This window comes from Hyla sarda, unplaced genomic scaffold, assembly GCF_029499605.1.
Source record: "Hyla sarda isolate aHylSar1 unplaced genomic scaffold, aHylSar1.hap1 scaffold_2492, whole genome shotgun sequence".
NCBI lineage: Eukaryota > Metazoa > Chordata > Amphibia > Anura > Hylidae > Hyla > Hyla sarda.
Genome location: NW_026609179.1, coordinates 19,877 through 39,012, shown reverse-complemented (window position 1 = coordinate 39,012; position 19,136 = coordinate 19,877). Strand labels below are relative to the sequence as shown.

The following is a 19,136-nucleotide window of genomic DNA, read 5'->3' as shown; positions in this document are numbered from 1 at the left end:
TATGCAGATCCTAAGCCCAGTGTCACATGCAAGTAGGAGGAGTAAGAAGGGTTCCTGGCAAATCCGGGTTATGGATTGCATTTAAAAAGGCCCCGTGGGAGTGCAATGGGCCCCTGTCTTGCTGCTTAGCAATAATGGTATGGGTTTAGGTTCTGCTGTGTGTACTGGTGGTTGACTGCCCCCCAGCCCAGAGTGTGCATGGAAAATTGTCTGGCAGCCTCCCTGACAGCAAGCAGTGATAGTGCCCATGAAGGGCACCTTGTTGGGCCCGCCCCTTTCACGGTTATCGCTTCTCGGCCTTTTGGCTAAGATCAAGTGTAGTATCTGTTCTTATCAGTTTAATATCTGATACGTCCCCTATCTGGGGACCATATATTAAATGGATTTTTGAGAACGGGGGCCGATTTCGAAGCTTGCTTCCGTCGCCCTATGCATTGACCCGATATGGCAGTATCTTCGGGTACAGTGCACCACCCCCTTACAGGGTTAAAAAGAAAGATTCCTACTTTCATTGCTACCTGCTTGCTGGCTAGCCAGCTAGCCAGCCCTGTGGGCCTTGCTGCTGCTGCAGCCAAAAAACAAAAGGTGGTGCTGCTGCTGCTTCTGCTGCTTCTGCTTCTGCTTGTGTCTGGCCGCTGTTGGAGCGTCCAGGCACAGGACTTCTGCTGCTGCTGACTAAATGGCCTCCTTAATTGGATCATTTGAGTAGCCAGCACACCTGTGCAGGTAGGGCATGACATGATAGGCAGCTGCCTTGATAGCGGGTGGGTGCTGAATGTTCCTAATTGACAAAATAAGATTAATGCTTATGAAGAAATATAAAATCTCATCCCTTCCCCAATATCGCGCCACACCCCTACCCCTTAATTCCCTGGTTGAACTTGATGGACATATGTCTTTTTTCGACCGTACTAACTATGTAACTATGTAACATAACATGGGGGGGGGGGGGGGTCTCCTGGCTGTTCACACAGGTGTGTCATTGCTGTACATTGACCATGCATTGCTTCTGTGGTATTGCAAAGGCAAAGACAAATGCTTCCAGCCATCCATTGCACTAATGGATTGGTCATCAGCTGGCTGTCTATGTCCCGCATCAATATAGACCAAAGTACAGAGGGTTAGGCTATGCTATTGTGCACCTACCTGATGCATCAGAAGGTGCGAGGCCCTTGCTAAATTCTGTGCACAGACTTTGAGATCTATACTTTAGACTGTATCTAAACCTGCTCCAACATGGACTGACATTCTGGCCTACTTTCAGCCGATGCGACTTGTCTGTCGCTGAACAGTCGCTTTTTATGTATTCAGCACCTATGTATAATGTTGTAAAAATGCTCTAGAAGCTAAAGTCGCAGAAATGTCACACATATTTGGCCTGCAACTTTCTGTGCGACAAATTCAGACAGGAAAAATCAGTATAAATCCTTAGAAAATTATCCCCCAGTGTCTCCATCTGCTGGCGGTATTGAATAAGCATTGCTGCACTGATGGGGTATGCATTAGACGAAAAAAAAGAAGAAAAAGAAGAATAATACGCCCAGAAAAGAGGCGAAAAGGAGAAAAACGTAAAAAAACGTGAAAAAAAGTAAGAGGAAGAGAAGGGAAAAAAAGGTGGAAATGGGTTTAAAAGTGATTTCGGCGGAGAAATATATATATATATATATATATATATATATATATATACGCGCACACACACACATATATATAAACGTATTCTCCGTTGAGATATTGCAGCCGCTGCTGTGTCCAGGCCCAGGAGCCTTAGCACTGTGCTGTGATGTCACTCAATACCACTGACATCACTAGGTGTAAACAACATCTCTCCTTTGCTGTGTATGTGACTATGGAGCTGTTTGGTGATGTCGTCTATTATGGCCTTCATAGAAGCAACAGGAGATTGTTGCATCCATCTAGAACCCTCAGAACTACAGTGCTATGATGTCACTCACTTCCACAGGCCTTGCAGAGTGTAAACAACAACAACCCAGCTTTGTTGTGTATGTAACCATAGGGATTTGTGATGTCACCTAGAACCTTCACAGCAGCGACAGCTTTATGAGGAGCATCAGCACTGCTCTGCCTGAGCAGAACCATCACCGCCATAGGTTGTCAAATAACCCGGGTTTAACCCACACAGGTAAGTCCAATGGGGTGCAGGCATGTCCTCTATGCTTACAGCTTCCCGTGGGTGTTGGTTTGATACCGTTTGGGGACAGCCAAGGAGGCATCTGCAGGCAACAAAGGTAGGTGTGTGCTTGTGTGTGTGTTTCCTATGCAGATCCTAAGCCCAGTGTCACATGCAAGTAGGAGGAGTAAGAAGGGTTCCTGGCAAATCCGGGTTATGGATTGCATTTAAAAAGGCCCCGTGGGAGTGCAATGGGCCCCTGTCTTGCTGCTTAGCAATAATGGTATGGGTTTAGGTTCTGCTGTGTGTACTGGTGGTTGACTGCCCCCCAGCCCAGAGTGTGCATGGAAAATTGTCTGGCAGCCTCCCTGACAGCAAGCAGTGATAGTGCCCATGAAGGGCACCTTGTTGGGCCCGCCCCTTTCACGGTTATCGCTTCTCGGCCTTTTGGCTAAGATCAAGTGTAGTATCTGTTCTTATCAGTTTAATATCTGATACGTCCCCTATCTGGGGACCATATATTAAATGGATTTTTGAGAACGGGGGCCGATTTCGAAGCTTGCTTCCGTCGCCCTATGCATTGACCCGATATGGCAGTATCTTCGGGTACAGTGCACCACCCCCTTACAGGGTTAAAAAGAAAGATTCCTACTTTCATTGCTACCTGCTTGCTGGCTAGCCAGCTAGCCAGCCCTGTGGGCCTTGCTGCTGCTGCAGCCAAAAAACAAAAGGTGGTGCTGCTGCTGCTTCTGCTGCTTCTGCTTCTGCTTGTGTCTGGCCGCTGTTGGAGCGTCCAGGCACAGGACTTCTGCTGCTGCTGACTAAATGGCCTCCTTAATTGGATCATTTGAGTAGCCAGCACACCTGTGCAGGTAGGGCATGACATGATAGGCAGCTGCCTTGATAGCGGGTGGGTGCTGAATGTTCCTAATTGACAAAATAAGATTAATGCTTATGAAGAAATATAAAATCTCATCCCTTCCCCAATATCGCGCCACACCCCTACCCCTTAATTCCCTGGTTGAACTTGATGGACATATGTCTTTTTTCGACCGTACTAACTATGTAACTATGTAACATAACATGGGGGGGGGGGGGTCTCCTGGCTGTTCACACAGGTGTGTCATTGCTGTACATTGACCATGCATTGCTTCTGTGGTATTGCAAAGGCAAAGACAAATGCTTCCAGCCATCCATTGCACTAATGGATTGGTCATCAGCTGGCTGTCTATGTCCCGCATCAATATAGACCAAAGTACAGAGGGTTAGGCTATGCTATTGTGCACCTACCTGATGCATCAGAAGGTGCGAGGCCCTTGCTAAATTCTGTGCACAGACTTTGAGATCTATACTTTAGACTGTATCTAAACCTGCTCCAACATGGACTGACATTCTGGCCTACTTTCAGCCGATGCGACTTGTCTGTCGCTGAACAGTCGCTTTTTATGTATTCAGCACCTATGTATAATGTTGTAAAAATGCTCTAGAAGCTAAAGTCGCAGAAATGTCACACATATTTGGCCTGCAACTTTCTGTGCGACAAATTCAGACAGGAAAAATCAGTATAAATCCTTAGAAAATTATCCCCCAGTGTCTCCATCTGCTGGCGGTATTGAATAAGCATTGCTGCACTGATGGGGTATGCATTAGACGAAAAAAAAGAAGAAAAAGAAGAATAATACGCCCAGAAAAGAGGCGAAAAGGAGAAAAACGTAAAAAAACGTGAAAAAAAAGTAAGAGGAAGAGAAGGGAAAAAAAGGTGGAAATGGGTTTAAAAGTGATTTCGGCGGAGAAATATATATATATATATATATATATATATATATATATATATATATATATATACGCGCACACACACACATATATATAAACGTATTCTCCGTTGAGATATTGCAGCCGCTGCTGTGTCCAGGCCCAGGAGCCTTAGCACTGTGCTGTGATGTCACTCAATACCACTGACATCACTAGGTGTAAACAACATCTCTCCTTTGCTGTGTATGTGACTATGGAGCTGTTTGGTGATGTCGTCTATTATGGCCTTCATAGAAGCAACAGGAGATTGTTGCATCCATCTAGAACCCTCAGAACTACAGTGCTATGATGTCACTCACTTCCACAGGCCTTGCAGAGTGTAAACAACAACAACCCAGCTTTGTTGTGTATGTAACCATAGGGATTTGTGATGTCACCTAGAACCTTCACAGCAGCGACAGCTTTATGAGGAGCATCAGCACTGCTCTGCCTGAGCAGAACCATCACCGCCATAGGTTGTCAAATAACCCGGGTTTAACCCACACAGGTAAGTCCAATGGGGTGCAGGCATGTCCTCTATGCTTACAGCTTCCCGTGGGTGTTGGTTTGATACCGTTTGGGGACAGCCAAGGAGGCATCTGCAGGCAACAAAGGTAGGTGTGTGCTTGTGTGTGTGTTTCCTATGCAGATCCTAAGCCCAGTGTCACATGCAAGTAGGAGGAGTAAGAAGGGTTCCTGGCAAATCCGGGTTATGGATTGCATTTAAAAAGGCCCCGTGGGAGTGCAATGGGCCCCTGTCTTGCTGCTTAGCAATAATGGTATGGGTTTAGGTTCTGCTGTGTGTACTGGTGGTTGACTGCCCCCCAGCCCAGAGTGTGCATGGAAAATTGTCTGGCAGCCTCCCTGACAGCAAGCAGTGATAGTGCCCATGAAGGGCACCTTGTTGGGCCCGCCGCTTTCACGGTTATCGCTTCTCGGCCTTTTGGCTAAGATCAAGTGTAGTATCTGTTCTTATCAGTTTAATATCTGATACGTCCCCTATCTGGGGACCATATATTAAATGGATTTTTGAGAACGGGGGCCGATTTCGAAGCTTGCTTCCGTCGCCCTATGCATTGACCCGATATGGCAGTATCTTCGGGTACAGTGCACCACCCCCTTACAGGGTTAAAAAGAAAGATTCCTACTTTCATTGCTACCTGCTTGCTGGCTAGCCAGCTAGCCAGCCCTGTGGGCCTTGCTGCTGCTGCAGCCAAAAAACAAAAGGTGGTGCTGCTGCTGCTTCTGCTGCTTCTGCTTCTGCTTGTGTCTGGCCGCTGTTGGAGCGTCCAGGCACAGGACTTCTGCTGCTGCTGACTAAATGGCCTCCTTAATTGGATCATTTGAGTAGCCAGCACACCTGTGCAGGTAGGGCATGACATGATAGGCAGCTGCCTTGATAGCGGGTGGGTGCTGAATGTTCCTAATTGACAAAATAAGATTAATGCTTATGAAGAAATATAAAATCTCATCCCTTCCCCAATATCGCGCCACACCCCTACCCCTTAATTCCCTGGTTGAACTTGATGGACATATGTCTTTTTTCGACCGTACTAACTATGTAACTATGTAACATAACATGGGGGGGGGGGGGGGTCTCCTGGCTGTTCACACAGGTGTGTCATTGCTGTACATTGACCATGCATTGCTTCTGTGGTATTGCAAAGGCAAAAACAAATGCTTCCAGCCATCCATTGCACTAATGGATTGGTCATCAGCTGGCTGTCTATGTCCCGCATCAATATAGACCAAAGTACAGAGGGTTAGGCTATGCTATTGTGCACCTACCTGATGCATCAGAAGGTGCGAGGCCCTTGCTAAATTCTGTGCACAGACTTTGAGATCTATACTTTAGACTGTATCTAAACCTGCTCCAACATGGACTGACATTCTGGCCTACTTTCAGCCGATGCGACTTGTCTGTCGCTGAACAGTCGCTTTTTATGTATTCAGCACCTATGTATAATATTGTAAAAATGCTCTAGAAGCTAAAGTCGCAGAAATGTCACACATATTTGGCCTGCAACTTTCTGTGCGACAAATTCAGACAGGAAAAATCAGTATAAATCCTTAGAAAATTATCCCCCAGTGTCTCCATCTGCTGGCGGTATTGAATAAGCATTGCTGCACTGATGGGGTATGCATTAGACGAAAAAAAAGAAGAAAAAGAAGAATAATACGCCCAGAAAAGAGGCGAAAAGGAGAAAAACGTAAAAAAACGTGAAAAAAAAGTAAGAGGAAGAGAAGGGAAAAAAAGGTGGAAATGGGTTTAAAAGTGATTTCGGCGGAGAAATATATATATATATATATATATATATATATATATATATATACGCGCACACACACACATATATATAAACGTATTCTCCGTTGAGATATTGCAGCCGCTGCTGTGTCCAGGCCCAGGAGCCTTAGCACTGTGCTGTGATGTCACTCAATACCACTGACATCACTAGGTGTAAACAACATCTCTCCTTTGCTGTGTATGTGACTATGGAGCTGTTTGGTGATGTCGTCTATTATGGCCTTCATAGAAGCAACAGGAGATTGTTGCATCCATCTAGAACCCTCAGAACTACAGTGCTATGATGTCACTCACTTCCACAGGCCTTGCAGAGTGTAAACAACAACAACCCAGCTTTGTTGTGTATGTAACCATAGGGATTTGTGATGTCACCTAGAACCTTCACAGCAGCGACAGCTTTATGAGGAGCATCAGCACTGCTCTGCCTGAGCAGAACCATCACCGCCATAGGTTGTCAAATAACCCGGGTTTAACCCACACAGGTAAGTCCAATGGGGTGCAGGCATGTCCTCTATGCTTACAGCTTCCCGTGGGTGTTGGTTTGATACCGTTTGGGGACAGCCAAGGAGGCATCTGCAGGCAACAAAGGTAGGTGTGTGCTTGTGTGTGTGTTTCCTATGCAGATCCTAAGCCCAGTGTCACATGCAAGTAGGAGGAGTAAGAAGGGTTCCTGGCAAATCCGGGTTATGGATTGCATTTAAAAAGGCCCCGTGGGAGTGCAATGGGCCCCTGTCTTGCTGCTTAGCAATAATGGTATGGGTTTAGGTTCTGCTGTGTGTACTGGTGGTTGACTGCCCCCCAGCCCAGAGTGTGCATGGAAAATTGTCTGGCAGCCTCCCTGACAGCAAGCAGTGATAGTGCCCATGAAGGGCACCTTGTTGGGCCCGCCCCTTTCACGGTTATCGCTTCTCGGCCTTTTGGCTAAGATCAAGTGTAGTATCTGTTCTTATCAGTTTAATATCTGATACGTCCCCTATCTGGGGACCATATATTAAATGGATTTTTGAGAACGGGGGCCGATTTCGAAGCTTGCTTCCGTCGCCCTATGCATTGACCCGATATGGCAGTATCTTCGGGTACAGTGCACCACCCCCTTACAGGGTTAAAAAGAAAGATTCCTACTTTCATTGCTACCTGCTTGCTGGCTAGCCAGCTAGCCAGCCCTGTGGGCCTTGCTGCTGCTGCAGCCAAAAAACAAAAGGTGGTGCTTCTGCTGCTTCTGCTTCTGCTTGTGTCTGGCCGCTGTTGGAGCGTCCAGGCACAGGACTTCTGCTGCTGCTGACTAAATGGCCTCCTTAATTGGATCATTTGAGTAGCCAGCACACCTGTGCAGGTAGGGCATGACATGATAGGCAGCTGCCTTGATAGCGGGTGGGTGCTGAATGTTCCTAATTGACAAAATAAGATTAATGCTTATGAAGAAATATAAAATCTCATCCCTTCCCCAATATCGCGCCACACCCCTACCCCTTTATTCCCTGGTTGAACTTGATGGACATATGTCTTTTTTCGACCGTACTAACTATGTAACTATGTAACATAACATGGGGGGGGGGGGGGTCTCCTGGCTGTTCACACAGGTGTGTCATTGCTGTACATTGACCATGCATTGCTTCTGTGGTATTGCAAAGGCAAAGACAAATGCTTCCAGCCATCCATTGCACTAATGGATTGGTCATCAGCTGGCTGTCTATGTCCCGCATCAATATAGACCAAAGTACAGAGGGTTAGGCTATGCTATTGTGCACCTACCTGATGCATCAGAAGGTGCGAGGCCCTTGCTAAATTCTGTGCACAGACTTTGAGATCTATACTTTAGACTGTATCTAAACCTGCTCCAACATGGACTGACATTCTGGCCTACTTTCAGCCGATGCGACTTGTCTGTCGCTGAACAGTCGCTTTTTATGTATTCAGCACCTATGTATAATGTTGTAAAAATGCTCTAGAAGCTAAAGTCGCAGAAATGTCACACATATTTGGCCTGCAACTTTCTGTGCGACAAATTTAGACAGGAAAAATCAGTATAAATCCTTAGAAAATTATCCCCCAGTGTCTCCATCTGCTGGCGGTATTGAATAAGCATTGCTGCACTGATGGGGTATGCATTAGACGAAAAAAAAGAAGAAAAAGAAGAATAATACGCCCAGAAAAGAGGCGAAAAGGAGAAAAACGTAAAAAAACGTGAAAAAAAAGTAAGAGGAAGAGAAGGGAAAAAAAGGTGGAAATGGGTTTAAAAGTGATTTCGGCGGAGAAATATATATATATATATATATATATATATATATATATACGCGCACACACACACATATATATAAACGTATTCTCCGTTGAGATATTGCAGCCGCTGCTGTGTCCAGGCCCAGGAGCCTTAGCACTGTGCTGTGATGTCACTCAATACCACTGACATCACTAGGTGTAAACAACATCTCTCCTTTGCTGTGTATGTGACTATGGAGCTGTTTGGTGATGTCGTCTATTATGGCCTTCATAGAAGCAACAGGAGATTGTTGCATCCATCTAGAACCCTCAGAACTACAGTGCTATGATGTCACTCACTTCCACAGGCCTTGCAGAGTGTAAACAACAACAACCCAGCTTTGTTGTGTATGTAACCATAGGGATTTGTGATGTCACCTAGAACCTTCACAGCAGCGACAGCTTTATGAGGAGCATCAGCACTGCTCTGCCTGAGCAGAACCATCACCGCCATAGGTTGTCAAATAACCCGGGTTTAACCCACACAGGTAAGTCCAATGGGGTGCAGGCATGTCCTCTATGCTTACAGCTTCCCGTGGGTGTTGGTTTGATACCGTTTGGGGACAGCCAAGGAGGCATCTGCAGGCAACAAAGGTAGGTGTGTGCTTGTGTGTGTGTTTCCTATGCAGATCCTAAGCCCAGTGTCACATGCAAGTAGGAGGAGTAAGAAGGGTTCCTGGCAAATCCGGGTTATGGATTGCATTTAAAAAGGCCCCGTGGGAGTGCAATGGGCCCCTGTCTTGCTGCTTAGCAATAATGGTATGGGTTTAGGTTCTGCTGTGTGTACTGGTGGTTGACTGCCCCCCAGCCCAGAGTGTGCATGGAAAATTGTCTGGCAGCCTCCCTGACAGCAAGCAGTGATAGTGCCCATGAAGGGCACCTTGTTGGGCCCGCCCCTTTCACGGTTATCGCTTCTCGGCCTTTTGGCTAAGATCAAGTGTAGTATCTGTTCTTATCAGTTTAATATCTGATACGTCCCCTATCTGGGGACCATATATTAAATGGATTTTTGAGAACGGGGGCCGATTTCGAAGCTTGCTTCCGTCGCCCTATGCATTGACCCGATATGGCAGTATCTTCGGGTACAGTGCACCACCCCCTTACAGGGTTAAAAAGAAAGATTCCTACTTTCATTGCTACCTGCTTGCTGGCTAGCCAGCTAGCCAGCCCTGTGGGCCTTGCTGCTGCTGCAGCCAAAAAACAAAAGGTGGTGCTTCTGCTGCTTCTGCTGCTTCTGCTTCTGCTTGTGTCTGGCCGCTGTTGGAGCGTCCAGGCACAGGACTTCTGCTGCTGCTGACTAAATGGCCTCCTTAATTGGATCATTTGAGTAGCCAGCACACCTGTGCAGGTAGGGCATGACATGATAGGCAGCTGCCTTGATAGCGGGTGGGTGCTGAATGTTCCTAATTGACAAAATAAGATTAATGCTTATGAAGAAATATAAAATCTCATCCCTTCCCCAATATCGCGCCACACCCCTACCCCTTAATTCCCTGGTTGAACTTGATGGACATATGTCTTTTTTCGACCGTACTAACTATGTAACTATGTAACATAACATGGGGGGGGGGGGGGGGTCTCCTGGCTGTTCACACAGGTGTGTCATTGCTGTACATTGACCATGCATTGCTTCTGTGGTATTGCAAAGGCAAAGACAAATGCTTCCAGCCATCCATTGCACTAATGGATTGGTCATCAGCTGGCTGTCTATGTCCCGCATCACTATATACCAAAGTACAGAGGGTTAGGCTATGCTATTGTGCACCTACCTGATGCATCAGAAGGTGCGAGGCCCTTGCTAAATTCTGTGCACAGACTTTGAGATCTATACTTTAGACTGTATCTAAACCTGCTCCAACATGGACTGACATTCTGGCCTACTTTCAGCCGATGCGACTTGTCTGTCGCTGAACAGTCGCTTTTTATGTATTCAGCACCTATGTATAATGTTGTAAAAATGCTCTAGAAGCTAAAGTCGCAGAAATGTCACACATATTTGGCCTGCAACTTTCTGTGCGACAAATTCAGACAGGAAAAATCAGTATAAATCCTTAGAAAATTATCCCCCAGTGTCTCCATCTGCTGGCGGTATTGAATAAGCATTGCTGCACTGATGGGGTATGCATTAGACGAAAAAAAAGAAGAAAAAGAAGAATAATACGCCCAGAAAAGAGGCGAAAAGGAGAAAAACGTAAAAAAACGTGAAAAAAAAGTAAGAGGAAGAGAAGGGAAAAAAAGGTGGAAATGGGTTTAAAAGTGATTTCGGCGGAGAAATATATATATATATATATATATATATATATATATATATATACGCGCACACACACACATATATATAAACGTATTCTCCGTTGAGATATTGCAGCCGCTGCTGTGTCCAGGCCCAGGAGCCTTAGCACTGTGCTGTGATGTCACTCAATACCACTGACATCACTAGGTGTAAACAACATCTCTCCTTTGCTGTGTATGTGACTATGGAGCTGTTTGGTGATGTCGTCTATTATGGCCTTCATAGAAGCAACAGGAGATTGTTGCATCCATCTAGAACCCTCAGAACTACAGTGCTATGATGTCACTCACTTCCACAGGCCTTGCAGAGTGTAAACAACAACAACCCAGCTTTGTTGTGTATGTAACCATAGGGATTTGTGATGTCACCTAGAACCTTCACAGCAGCGACAGCTTTATGAGGAGCATCAGCACTGCTCTGCCTGAGCAGAACCATCACCGCCATAGGTTGTCAAATAACCCGGGTTTAACCCACACAGGTAAGTCCAATGGGGTGCAGGCATGTCCTCTATGCTTACAGCTTCCCGTGGGTGTTGGTTTGATACCGTTTGGGGACAGCCAAGGAGGCATCTGCAGGCAACAAAGGTAGGTGTGTGCTTGTGTGTGTGTTTCCTATGCAGATCCTAAGCCCAGTGTCACATGCAAGTAGGAGGAGTAAGAAGGGTTCCTGGCAAATCCGGGTTATGGATTGCATTTAAAAAGGCCCCGTGGGAGTGCAATGGGCCCCTGTCTTGCTGCTTAGCAATAATGGTATGGGTTTAGGTTCTGCTGTGTGTACTGGTGGTTGACTGCCCCCCAGTCCAGAGTGTGCATGGAAAATTGTCTGGCAGCCTCCCTGACAGCAAGCAGTGATAGTGCCCATGAAGGGCACCTTGTTGGGCCCGCCCCTTTCACGGTTATCGCTTCTCGGCCTTTTGGCTAAGATCAAGTGTAGTATCTGTTCTTATCAGTTTAATATCTGATACGTCCCCTATCTGGGGACCATATATTAAATGGATTTTTGAGAACGGGGGCCGATTTCGAAGCTTGCTTCCGTCGCCCTATGCATTGACCCGATATGGCAGTATCTTCGGGTACAGTGCACCACCCCCTTACAGGGTTAAAAAGAAAGATTCCTACTTTCATTGCTACCTGCTTGCTGGCTAGCCAGCTAGCCAGCCCTGTGGGCCTTGCTGCTGCTGCAGCCAAAAAACAAAAGGTGGTGCTGCTGCTGCTTCTGCTGCTTCTGCTTCTGCTTGTGTCTGGCCGCTGTTGGAGCGTCCAGGCACAGGACTTCTGCTGCTGCTGACTAAATGGCCTCCTTAATTGGATCATTTGAGTAGCCAGCACACCTGTGCAGGTAGGGCATGACATGATAGGCAGCTGCCTTGATAGCGGGTGGGTGCTGAATGTTCCTAATTGACAAAATAAGATTAATGCTTATGAAGAAATATAAAATCTCATCCCTTCCCCAATATCGCGCCACACCCCTACCCCTTAATTCCCTGGTTGAACTTGATGGACATATATCTTTTTTCGACCGTACTAACTATGTAACTATGTAACATAACATGGGGGGGGGGGGGGGTCTCCTGGCTGTTCACACAGGTGTGTCATTGCTGTACATTGACCATGCATTGCTTCTGTGGTATTGCAAAGGCAAAGACAAATGCTTCCAGCCATCCATTGCACTAATGGATTGGTCATCAGCTGGCTGTCTATGTCCCGCATCAATATAGACCAAAGTACAGAGGGTTAGGCTATGCTATTGTGCACCTACCTGATGCATCAGAAGGTGCGAGGCCCTTGCTAAATTCTGTGCACAGACTTTGAGATCTATACTTTAGACTGTATCTAAACCTGCTCCAACATGGACTGACATTCTGGCCTACTTTCAGCCGATGCGACTTGTCTGTCGCTGAACAGTCGCTTTTTATGTATTCAGCACCTATGTATAATGTTGTAAAAATGCTCTAGAAGCTAAAGTCGCAGAAATGTCACACATATTTGGCCTGCAACTTTCTGTGCGACAAATTCAGACAGGAAAAATCAGTATAAATCCTTAGAAAATTATCCCCCAGTGTCTCCATCTGCTGGCGGTATTGAATAAGCATTGCTGCACTGATGGGGTATGCATTAGACGAAAAAAAAGAAGAAAAAGAAGAATAATACGCCCAGAAAAGAGGCGAAAAGGAGAAAAACGTAAAAAAACGTGAAAAAAAAGTAAGAGGAAGAGAAGGGAAAAAAAGGTGGAAATGGGTTTAAAAGTGATTTCGGCGGAGAAATATATATATATATATATATATATATATATATATATATACGCGCACACACACACATATATATAAACGTATTCTCCGTTGAGATATTGCAGCCGCTGCTGTGTCCAGGCCCAGGAGCCTTAGCACTGTGCTGTGATGTCACTCAATACCACTGACATCACTAGGTGTAAACAACATCTCTCCTTTGCTGTGTATGTGACTATGGAGCTGTTTGGTGATGTCGTCTATTATGGCCTTCATAGAAGCAACAGGAGATTGTTGCATCCATCTAGAACCCTCAGAACTACAGTGCTATGATGTCACTCACTTCCACAGGCCTTGCAGAGTGTAAACAACAACAACCCAGCTTTGTTGTGTATGTAACCATAGGGATTTGTGATGTCACCTAGAACCTTCACAGCAGCGACAGCTTTATGAGGAGCATCAGCACTGCTCTGCCTGAGCAGAACCATCACCGCCATAGGTTGTCAAATAACCCGGGTTTAACCCACACAGGTAAGTCCAATGGGGTGCAAGCATGTCCTCTATGCTTACAGCTTCCCGTGGGTGTTGGTTTGATACAGTTTGGGGACAGCCAAGGAGGCATCTGCAGGCAACAAAGGTAGGTGTGTGCTTGTGTGTGTGTTTCCTATGCAGATCCTAAGCCCAGTGTCACATGCAAGTAGGAGGAGTAAGAAGGGTTCCTGGCAAATCCGGGTTATGGATTGCATTTAAAAAGGCCCCGTGGGAGTGCAATGGGCCCCTGTCTTGCTGCTTAGCAATAATGGTATGGGTTTAGGTTCTGCTGTGTGTACTGGTGGTTGACTGCCCCCCAGCCCAGAGTGTGCATGGAAAATTGTCTGGCAGCCTCCCTGACAGCAAGCAGTGATAGTGCCCATGAAGGGCACCTTGTTGGGCCCGCCCCTTTCACGGTTATCGCTTCTCGGCCTTTTGGCTAAGATCAAGTGTAGTATCTGTTCTTATCAGTTTAATATCTGATACGTCCCCTATCTGGGGACCATATATTAAATGGATTTTTGAGAACGGGGGCCGATTTCGAAGCTTGCTTCCGTCGCCCTATGCATTGACCCGATATGGCAGTATCTTCGGGTACAGTGCACCACCCCCTTACAGGGTTAAAAAGAAAGATTCCTACTTTCATTGCTACCTGCTTGCTGGCTAGCCAGCTAGCCAGCCCTGTGGGCCTTGCTGCTGCTGCAGCCAAAAGCCAAAAAACAAAAGGTGGTGCTGCTGCTGCTTCTGCTGCTTCTGCTGCTTCTGCTTCTGCTTGTGTCTGGCCGCTGTTGGAGCGTCCAGGCACAGGACTTCTGGTGCTGCTGACTAAATGGCCTCCTTAATTGGATCATTTGAGTAGCCAGCACACCTGTGCAGGTAGGGCATGACATGATAGGCAGCTGCCTTGATAGCGGGTGGGTGCTGAATGTTCCTAATTGACAAAATAAGATTAATGCTTATGAAGAAATATAAAATCTCATCCCTTCCCCAATATCGCGCCACACCCCTACCCCTTAATTCCCTGGTTGAACTTGATGGACATATGTCTTTTTTCGACCGTACTAACTATGTAACTATGTAACATAACATGGGGGGGGGGGGGGTCTCCTGGCTGTTCACACAGGTGTGTCATTGCTGTACATTGACCATGCATTGCTTCTGTGGTATTGCAAAGGCAAAGACAAATGCTTCCAGCCATCCATTGCACTAATGGATTGGTCATCAGCTGGCTGTCTATGTCCCGCATCAATATAGACCAAAGTACAGAGGGTTAGGCTATGCTATTGTGCACCTACCTGATGCATCAGAAGGTGCGAGGCCCTTGCTAAATTCTGTGCACAGACTTTGAGATCTATACTTTAGACTGTATCTAAACCTGCTCCAACATGGACTGACATTCTGGCCTACTTTCAGCCGATGCGACTTGTCTGTCGCTGAACAGTCGCTTTTTATGTATTCAGCACCTATGTATAATGTTGTAAAAATGCTCTAGAAGCTAAAGTCGCAGAAATGTCACACATATTTGGCCTGCAACTTTCTGTGCGACAAATTCAGACAGGAAAAATCAGTATAAATCCTTAGAAAATTATCCCCCAGTGTCTCCATCTGCTGGCGGTATTGAATAAGCATTGCTGCACTGATGGGGTATGCATTAGACGAAAAAAAAGAAGAAAAAGAAGAATAATACGCCCAGAAAAGAGGCGAAAAGGAGAAAAACGTAAAAAAACTTGAAAAAAAAGTAAGAGGAAGAGAAGGGAAAAAAAGGTGGAAATGGGTTTAAAAGTGATTTCGGCGGAGAAATATATATATATATATATATATATATATATATATACGCGCACACACACACATATATATAAACGTATTCTCCGTTGAGATATTGCAGCCGCTGCTGTGTCCAGGCCCAGGAGCCTTAGCACTGTGCTGTGATGTCACTCAATACCACTGACATCACTAGGTGTAAACAACATCTCTCCTTTGCTGTGTATGTGACTATGGAGCTGTTTGGTGATGTCGTCTATTATGGCCTTCATAGAAGCAACAGGAGATTGTTGCATCCATCTAGAACCCTCAGAACTACAGTGCTATGATGTCACTCACTTCCACAGGCCTTGCAGAGTGTAAACAACAACAACCCAGCTTTGTTGTGTATGTAACCATAGGGATTTGTGATGTCACCTAGAACCTTCACAGCAGCGACAGCTTTATGAGGAGCATCAGCACTGCTCTGCCTGAGCAGAACCATCACCGCCATAGGTTGTCAAATAACCCGGGTTTAACCCACACAGGTAAGTCCAATGGGGTGCAGGCATGTCCTCTATGCTTACAGCTTCCCGTGGGTGTTGGTTTGATACCGTTTGGGGACAGCCAAGGAGGCATCTGCAGGCAACAAAGGTAGGTGTGTGCTTGTGTGTGTGTTTCCTATGCAGATCCTAAGCCCAGTGTCACATGCAAGTAGGAGGAGTAAGAAGGGTTCCTGGCAAATCCGGGTTATGGATTGCATTTAAAAAGGCCCCGTGGGAGTGCAATGGGCCCCTGTCTTGCTGCTTAGCAATAATGGTATGGGTTTAGGTTCTGCTGTGTGTACTGGTGGTTGACTGCCCCCCAGCCCAGAGTGTGCATGGAAAATTGTCTGGCAGCCTCCCTGACAGCAAGCAGTGATAGTGCCCATGAAGGGCACCTTGTTGGGCCCGCCCCTTTCACGGTTATCGCTTCTCGGCCTTTTGGCTAAGATCAAGTGTAGTATCTGTTCTTATCAGTTTAATATCTGATACGTCCCCTATCTGGGGACCATATATTAAATGGATTTTTGAGAACGGGGGCCGATTTCGAAGCTTGCTTCCGTCGCCCTATGCATTGACCCGATATGACAGTATCTTCGGGTACAGTGCACCACCCCCTTACAGGGTTAAAAAGAAAGATTCCTACTTTCATTGCTACCTGCTTGCTGGCTAGCCAGCTAGCCAGCCCTGTGGGCCTTGCTGCTGCTGCAGCCAAAAAACAAAAGGTGGTGCTGCTGCTGCTTCTGCTGCTTCTGCTTCTGCTTGTGTCTGGCCGCTGTTGGAGCGTCCAGGCACAGGACTTCTGCTGCTGCTGACTAAATGGCCTCCTTAATTGGATCATTTGAGTAGCCAGCACACCTGTGCAGGTAGGGCATGACATGATAGGCAGCTGCCTTGATAGCGGGTGGGTGCTGAATGTTCCTAATTGACAAAATAAGATTAATGCTTATGAAGAAATATAAAATCTCATCCCTTCCCCAATATCGCGCCACACCCCTACCCCTTAATTCCCTGGTTGAACTTGATGGACATATGTCTTTTTTCGACCGTACTAACTATGTAACTATGTAACATAACATGGGGGGGGGGGGGGGGTCTCCTGGCTGTTCACACAGGTGTGTCATTGCTGTACATTGACCATGCATTGCTTCTGTGGTATTGCAAAGGCAAAGACAAATGCTTCCAGCCATCCATTGCACTAATGGATTGGTCATCAGCTGGCTGTCTATGTCCCGCATCAATATAGACCAAAGTACAGAGGGTTAGGCTATGCTATTGTGCACCTACCTGATGCATCAGAAGGTGCGAGGCCCTTGCTAAATTCTGTGCACAGACTTTGAGATCTATACTTTAGACTGTATCTAAACCTGCTCCAACATGGACTGACATTCTGGCCTACTTTCAGCCGATGCGACTTGTCTGTCGCTGAACAGTCGCTTTTTATGTATTCAGCACCTATGTATAATGTTGTAAAAATGCTCTAGAAGCTAAAGTCGCAGAAATGTCACACATATTTGGCCTGCAACTTTCTGTGCGACAAATTCAGACAGGAAAAATCAGTATAAATCCTTAGAAAATTATCCCCCAGTGTCTCCATCTGCTGGCGGTATTGAATAAGCATTGCTGCACTGATGGGGTATGCATTAGACGAAAAAAAAGAAGAAAAAGAAGAATAATACGCCCAGAAAAGAGGCGAAAAGGAGAAAAACGTAAAAAAACGTGAAAAAAAAGTAAGAGGAAGAGAAGGGAAAAAAAGGTGGAAATGGGTTTAAAAGTGATTTCGGCGGAGAAATATATATATATATATATATATATATATATATATATATATATATATACGCGCACACACACACATATATATAAACGTATTCTCCGTTGAGATATTGCAGCCGCTGCTGTGTCCAGGCCCAGGAGCCTTAGCACTGTGCTGTGATGTCACTCAATACCACTGACATCACTAGGTGTAAACAACATCTCTCCTTTGCTGTGTATGTGACTATGGAGCTGTTTGGTGATGTCGTCTATTATGGCCTTCATAGAAGCAACAGGAGATTGTTGCATCCATCTAGAACCCTCAGAACTACAGTGCTATGATGTCACTCACTTCCACAGGCCTTGCAGAGTGTAAACAACAACAACCCAGCTTTGTTGTGTATGTAACCATAGGGATTTGTGATGTCACCTAGAACCTTCACAGCAGCGACAGCTTTATGAGGAGCATCAGCACTGCTCTGCCTGAGCAGAACCATCACCGCCATAGGTTGTCAAATAACCCGGGTTTAACTCACACAGGTAAGTCCAATGGGGTGCAGGCATGTCCTCTATGCTTACAGCTTCCCGTGGGTGTTGGTTTGATACCGTTTGGGGACAGCCAAGGAGGCATCTGCAGGCAACAAAGGTAGGTGTGTGCTTGTGTGTGTGTTTCCTATGCAGATCCTAAGCCCAGTGTCACATGCAAGTAGGAGGAGTAAGAAGGGTTCCTGGCAAATCCGGGTTATGGATTGCATTTAAAAAGGCCCCGTGGGAGTGCAATGGGCCCCTGTCTTGCTGCTTAGCAATAATGGTATGGGTTTAGGTTCTGCTGTGTGTACTGGTGGTTGACTGCCCCCCAGCCCAGAGTGTGCATGGAAAATTGTCTGGCAGCCTCCCTGACAGCAAGCAGTGATAGTGCCCATGAAGGGCACCTTGTTGGGCCCGCCCCTTTCACGGTTATCGCTTCTCGGCCTTTTGGCTAAGATCAAGTGTAGTATCTGTTCTTATCAGTTTAATATCTGATACGTCCCCTATCTGGGGACCATATATTAAATGGATTTTTGAGAACGGGGGCCGATTTCGAAGCTTGCTTCCGTCGCCCTATGCATTGACCCGATATGGCAGTATCTTCGGGTACAGTGCACCACCCCCTTACAGGGTTAAAAAGAAAGATTCCTACTTTCATTGCTACCTGCTTGCTGGCTAGCCAGCTAGCCAGCCCTGTGGGCCTTGCTGCTGCTGCAGCCAAAAAACAAAAGGTGGTGCTGCTGCTGCTTCTGCTGCTTCTGCTTCTGCTTGTGTCTGGCCGCTGTTGGAGCGTCCAGGCACAGGACTTCTGCTGCTGCTGACTAAATGGCCTCCTTAATTGGATCATTTGAGTAGCCAGCACACCTGTGCAGGTAGGGCATGACATGATAGGCAGCTGCCTTGATAGCGGGTGGGTGCTGAATGTTCCTAATTGACAAAATAAGATTAATGCTTATGAAGAAATATAAAATCTCATCCCTTCCCCAATATCGCGCCACACCCCTACCCCTTAATTCCCTGGTTGAACTTGATGGACATATGTCTTT

The 19,136-nt window shown here is 46.3% G+C and overlaps 9 non-coding genes across 9 annotated transcripts; all 9 read left to right on the top strand.

Annotated features, from left to right (window-relative positions):
• Window positions 1-285: 285 nt before the first annotated feature.
• LOC130323493 (U2 spliceosomal RNA) lies at window positions 286-476 on the top strand. Its single transcript, XR_008868790.1, has one exon. It is a non-coding gene; the product is annotated as a U2 spliceosomal RNA (small nuclear RNA).
• Window positions 477-2,559: 2,083 nt separating this feature from the next.
• On the top strand, window positions 2,560-2,750 carry LOC130323492 (U2 spliceosomal RNA). The gene has a single exon (XR_008868789.1). It is a non-coding gene; the product is annotated as a U2 spliceosomal RNA (small nuclear RNA).
• A 2,096-nt stretch (window positions 2,751-4,846) lies between these two features.
• On the top strand, window positions 4,847-5,037 carry LOC130323491 (U2 spliceosomal RNA). Its single transcript, XR_008868788.1, has one exon. It is a non-coding gene; the product is annotated as a U2 spliceosomal RNA (small nuclear RNA).
• A 2,088-nt stretch (window positions 5,038-7,125) lies between these two features.
• LOC130323490 (U2 spliceosomal RNA) lies at window positions 7,126-7,316 on the top strand. The gene has a single exon (XR_008868787.1). It is a non-coding gene; the product is annotated as a U2 spliceosomal RNA (small nuclear RNA).
• Window positions 7,317-9,390: 2,074 nt separating this feature from the next.
• On the top strand, window positions 9,391-9,581 carry LOC130323489 (U2 spliceosomal RNA). Its single transcript, XR_008868786.1, has one exon. It is a non-coding gene; the product is annotated as a U2 spliceosomal RNA (small nuclear RNA).
• Window positions 9,582-11,670: 2,089 nt separating this feature from the next.
• Window positions 11,671-11,861, top strand: LOC130323487 (U2 spliceosomal RNA). Its single transcript, XR_008868785.1, has one exon. It is a non-coding gene; the product is annotated as a U2 spliceosomal RNA (small nuclear RNA).
• A 2,086-nt stretch (window positions 11,862-13,947) lies between these two features.
• LOC130323486 (U2 spliceosomal RNA) lies at window positions 13,948-14,138 on the top strand. The gene has a single exon (XR_008868784.1). It is a non-coding gene; the product is annotated as a U2 spliceosomal RNA (small nuclear RNA).
• A 2,097-nt stretch (window positions 14,139-16,235) lies between these two features.
• On the top strand, window positions 16,236-16,426 carry LOC130323494 (U2 spliceosomal RNA). The gene has a single exon (XR_008868791.1). It is a non-coding gene; the product is annotated as a U2 spliceosomal RNA (small nuclear RNA).
• Window positions 16,427-18,521: 2,095 nt separating this feature from the next.
• On the top strand, window positions 18,522-18,712 carry LOC130323485 (U2 spliceosomal RNA). Its single transcript, XR_008868783.1, has one exon. It is a non-coding gene; the product is annotated as a U2 spliceosomal RNA (small nuclear RNA).
• The last annotated feature ends 424 nt before the right edge of the window (window positions 18,713-19,136 follow it).